Here is a 6000-nt window from a genome sequence, read left to right on the forward strand (position 1 = left end):
AACACTGTAATTCAGCCCTGTAGTCTAGAACCCCATCTCTAAAAACAAAACAGCAAAAAAAAAACAACAACAAAACAACAAAACAACAAAACAAAAAACTGGAGAGGAGTGGACTCTGACGTGTCTGATGGAAACGGGGGCAGGCGGGAGATGGGAGTGTCTAAGCTTTTTCTAGTTACCTAAATACCATATCTGACGGCTGTGTCAACGGACAGGGATAAGGACGGGACAGGGCGATCCATTTCTGCTGCCACTTCTCGTTTTAGATTTTTATTTTTTAAATGGCATAACTTTTTTAGAGTTGGAGTTACAGGTGTCTGTAAGTTGCCCAATGTGGGTTTTAGAAACGGAACTCTGGCCCTCCAGAAGAGTAGGTAGCACTCTTGAGTGATGAGCCATTTCTCCAGCCCTCCTGCTGCTACTTCCTCTTCTTAACATTACTTCCTTGTCTCCTGACCACACTTCCTGTCTTACTTCTTGTCTTCCCTTGTGCAACAGCAACCCTGCACATTGTATAGACTAACAGAATGCCATAGTAGTCATGCTGTCTACACTGTTAAGTATTGGTGAGTAGAGGGTCTTAGGGAGTGGCCAGAAGCATAGATCAGGACCCAGGATGTGAGGTCCCTGTTATCTTACTTAGAGGCCTGGGATGTGGTCTTGCTTTGGGGAACGTGGAAAGTTACTGCACCTCCTCACTGGGGTTCTTCTTCTAGAATTGTGGCTGATCTTGGCACAGGAGGGCACCCACTAAAACTATCACTAATGACCTGCTCTTCAGGGACAGGTGAGAATTGGGAAATACAGCTTAGCTGATGGGAGCCCATGAATAAATTTCAATGTTACAGAGAATTGTGTAGGAACAGACTCCTGTAACCTCTGGTTATTTCCTCAAGACACCCTTTTCCCTACTCAACCTCACCAAGTCCTCATGTGCCTCCCTGAAATGCGAACATGGATATGCTACAGTGCCACTGAGTTGCTGAAATGATGAAGTTGCTGAATTATGGAAGGATGGTCTTGCTATATGCCTTACTAACGTACTCACAGTGAGAACTTCCTTCCTGGTTAACAATATGAACATATCTAAAACATGTATAGGCACATTTTCTGCAGTAGTGTGAAGACTAGGTTCTCAGAGGTCATTAATGAAGAGGCTGATGATCGAGGCAGGTCAGTGCCATGAGAACAAGCACTGCTTTGCTTGCCCGTCTCTGCACATGTGTAACATTCATGTAGATAGTAGTGAGCCCTAATGCCATGTCTCAGTTTTGGATATGGCTTGTAGATAGAGGATGTGTGTCTGAGAGTATGGAACACAGGAAATATACATCATCAAGAAAGATGAACTAAGACCGCAGTTAAAGGGCTAGGGAGACAGGTATTTTAGCAGTGAAGAGTGGCTGCTTCTTTTTAAAAAGGCTCGAGTTTGATTCACAGCACCCAGTTCAAGTGGCTCAACTCGCCTTCAACTCCAGCTTCAAGGGATCTAACACCACAGGCACCTTCATACATGTGTACATGCACACATACAGACAAATACACAAACATTAAAAAGGCTCTGGTCACCCCCCCTCACAAAACCTTTGACCCAAAATTTACCATCAACAAGGTATGCAGGAAAAAAAAAAAGATGGAGCAGAGATTGAGTGAAGAGCCAAAAAATGACTGGCCCAACTTGAGAACCACCACATGAGAAAGAGTTATTCCCTTATACAATTAACAATACTCTACTATATGGCTGTCCTCTGAGAGGCTCCACCTAGCAGTGCATTGAAACAGATGCAGAGACCCACAGCCATGCATTAGACAGAGCTTAAGGAGTCTTGCAGAAGAGCTGGAAGGAAAGACAGAGGGACCTGGAAGGGACAAAAACTTCACAAGACTATCAGAGTCAATTGAGGAGCATGGTTGGTCTCATAGAGACTCATCCAGCAACCAAAGAGCATGCATTGATTGGACAGAGGTCCTATACATATGTAGCTGATGGGCAACTTCGTCTTCAAGAAAGTACCTTAGCAATTAGAGCAGAGTTTGTATCACTTTCTCCTAGCTGGGCTGCCTTGTTGGGCCTCAGGGGAAGAGGATGCCCTTAGTCCTGATGCAACTTGATGTGCCAGGGTCAGTTGGTGGAGGAGGGCTCCCATTTTCTGAAGAGTGGAGGAGGAAAAGTGGTAAGAGGGTAGGGGGTCGGAGTAGAAGGAGAGGAAGGAGGGGGCTGCAATACGGATATAAAGCGAATAAATAAATTAAAAAAAAAGCCAGTGGGAGAAACAGAAAGGACTCTGCTGAAAAAGCTTATGGCTTGAGAGGTTATAGCTCCTAGAGTGTAACCTGTTATTACAATTTTGATAAATGGTCAAATTGCTCTCTTAGTAATAAAATTTATTCTTGTAGACCTAAGCTGTTCTTAACCTGGGAAAGAAAAGCTTCTTGAGCTGTAAATCAAAATCAAAATCACAGCTAGGCAGGCCTGGAATCCCAGTGCTGGCAAGGTGGAGAAGGAGCACTGGGCTCACTGGTCAGTCAGTTTAGCCAAGACATGGACTTCTAAGCTGAGTGAGAGATCCTGTCTCAAGAAATAGGCTGAAGAGTGGTAGACAACACTGGCCTCTGATCTCCACATGCACATGAATGAACACGCATGCACACACACACACACACACACACACACACACACACACACACACACACCAGAATTACTTGGGGATATTCTCAATGTTTGACAACACCTATAGCTATTGGACCCACATAGCTTGGATCTTAAAAACCTGGCTAGGGGTGGTGAGAGAATGAAGAAAGGACAGATAGATACACATATAGGAAACCTGGAATTGGGTGGATATCTGCTACCATTTGTGGGCAAACACTACTAGAAACCTGGAACCTCAGCATGTTTATAAAGTATAGCACAAGGGAAGAGGCTAGCAAAATTTTGGCAGGTGGTCTCTGTAGGTAAGCAGTGTTAGGTTGCAAAGCCATGGTTAACATTAAAGGTTTTAATTTCTATGCTTGACAGATTAAAAAAAACCCAAAAATGCCTCTAACATGTAAGCCCCCAGTTTGTACAAGCTGTACCCTAGCAACCCACTTCTTTTTCCCAGACATTGAAGACTATTCTTACAATTGACTGATCTTTCAAAATTTGCTGTAAAAATTCCTTGCAAGGTAGTTACGAGGTTGACTGTTATTTCTACATGTGTAATCAAGCTTGCTTACTCTGCTGAGAAGAGGACTAAGATGACTGGAAGACATGTATGTTCAAACAAGTGTAGGCAGAATACATGCAATGTTTTTGCCTTTAGAAGTCTTGAGCTGATATGACTAAAGGCTGCATCTTTAAAAAAAATCACTTTTCATCCTTGTTGTAGCCTCATCAGTCCTCCCCCCCCCCCCACTCCTTTTCTCAGAAAAGGAGAGCTCCTTTTCCCATCCAGCCTAGCTCATCAAGTTGCATCAGGACTGAGCATGTCCTTTTCTCCTGTGGTCTGGAAAGGCAATCCCACCAGGAAAAAGTGGACAAAAGCTGGTTAAGTAAGTCTGTGGCCTATGCAGTCCCCACTTCCTTTACTAGAGGACCCACACTAGGCCTAAGCTGCCCATTTGCTGTAGGGGGCCTAGGTCCAGTTCATGCATGGTCTTTGGTTGATGCTTCAGTCTTAGCAACCCCCCATGGGCCCTGGTTAGCTGGCTCTGTTGGTCTTCTTGCAGAGCTCCTGTCACTTCTGGGTCCTTTTCTCCTTCCTTCCACTTTACCACAAGATACCCTATGCATTACCCAATGTTTGGCTCTGAGTCTTGGCATCTGTTTTGAGGCACTGCTGGGTAAATCCTCTCAGAGGACAACTCTCTCAGGCTCCTGTCTTCATGTTTAGCAGAGCACTGTTGGTAGTGTCAGGGGCTGGCATTCTCCTATAGAGTGGGTCTTTGGTTGGGCCAGGCATTGGTTGGGAATTCTCTCAGTTTCTACTCTACCTTGCTCTATCTTTATCCTGTACATCTTGTAGGCAGAGTAAGTTTCGGGGAGAAGTTTTTGTGGGTGGGTTGGTGTTCCTCTTACTCTGCTAGGAGACTAGTCTAGTTAGTGGGTATCTTCTGTCTCTATGGCCCCTGCTATTAGGAGTCTCTGCTTCAGTACCCACTTTCTCCACACCTCTTCAATATAGTACTCGAAATTCTAGCTAGAGCAATAAGACAACTAAAGGAGATCAAGCAGATACACATTGGGAAGGAAGAAGTAAAAGTATATCATCTGCAGATGATATGATACTGTATGTAAGCAACTTCAAAAATTCAACCAGAGAACTCCTATAGCTGATAAACAGCTTTAGCAAAGTGGCTGGATATAAAAGTAAAAAAAGACAAACTGGCTGAGAAAGAAATTGGAGAAAATACACCCTTCACAATAACCACCAGTAATATGAAGTAACTCGGTTTATTCCTAGCCAACCATTTGAAAGACCTGTATGACAAGAAATTCAAGTCTCTGAAGAAAGAAACTGAAGAAGATATCAGATGATGGAAAAATGTCTCATGCTTGTGGATTGGTAGGATTAACATAGTAAAAATGGCCATCTTACCAAAAGCAATCTACAGCTTCAATGCAATCACCATCAAAATACCAACAGTTCTTTACAAACCTTGAAAGAACAATTCTAAACTTCATATAGAAAAAAAAAAATCCCACAACAACCCAGAATTGCTAAAACAATCCTATACAACGGAACTGCTGGAGGTATCTTCATCCCTAACTTTAAACTACACTACAGAGCAATAGTAATAAAAACTGCATGATACTGGCATGGTTGATCAGACTGATTGACCAAGGCTGCATCTTGAGAGGGCTCTCAGGTGCAGTCCTGGCAGCACAGTCCAGGTGCCAGTATCTAAATAAAAAGCCTTTTCTCATCAAAATTTATTCATGGTCATGGGAATCTGAGTGGCCCCAAACCCATAATGGGAATCTGTCAGGAGGAGGAAGCAATAGTTGTCAGTTTTTTATACACACTGGTCACTCAATTGCACTTGGACTCTTTAGGAAAGCTTTGCCATCCCTCTTGAGCCTCACCTGGGTAAGCCTTAGCCAATCCTGTGAAGCTGAGGCATTGGAGTCCTGGACATATCATGCCTAGGTAAACAATACACATTCAGTTAGGCCTTCACTCTCTGTACTTCATCCACTGTCCATCCCCAGCTGTACAAAAAAAGTCTTAGCTTTGGCCCCCAGAGCTGCAAACAAAACAGAACCAGAACCCAGCATAGACTGGTAGAGCTACAGAAATGGGTACAATCAAATAGTTGTCACGTTCACCTCCTGTTCTGCATTCTCCTATTGTGTAGCAATTTATTTGGAGACAATATCTTTCATTTTGTAGGGGCTCTCATTAAGATGCAGGGTGTTCCCAATCCAGCCACAAAACCTTAGGCCTATAATTTGTTCTGCCTAGAAGATGTGAAGGGATAAAAGATGGAGCAGCAATGAGGGAATGGCCAAGCAATGATTGGCCCAGTTTGAGATCCATGCCATGAGAGGGTACCCACCCTGATACTATTAATGATATTCTGCTATACTTGCAGACAGGAGCCTAGCATAACTTATCAGTGAGGCATAACCCAGAAACGGATGGGAACTGATACAGAGACCCATAACAAACTCTAAGTGGAGTTTGGGGAGTCCTGTGGAAGAAAGGGAGGAAGGATTGTAGGAGCCAGAGGGATCAAGAACACAAGAAAACCTACAGAATCAACTAATCTGGGCCCATAGGGGCTCACAGAGACTGAACTGCCAACCAGAGAGCATGCATGGGGTAGACATAGGCCTCCGCAATATGTAAGAGTTGTGTAACTGGGTCTTCATATGGGACTCCTAAAGTGTGATCAGGGGCTGTCCCTGACTACATTGCTTATCTTTGGATCCCTTCACCCTAACTATGTTGCCTTGTCTAGCCTCAGTAGAAGACAACCTTGCTGCAATCCACAGCCCCGAAGGGAAGATGCTTG

The sequence above is a fragment of the Meriones unguiculatus genome, chromosome 14 (assembly GCF_030254825.1).
Source record: "Meriones unguiculatus strain TT.TT164.6M chromosome 14, Bangor_MerUng_6.1, whole genome shotgun sequence".
In the NCBI taxonomy this organism is placed as follows: domain Eukaryota; kingdom Metazoa; phylum Chordata; class Mammalia; order Rodentia; family Muridae; genus Meriones; species Meriones unguiculatus.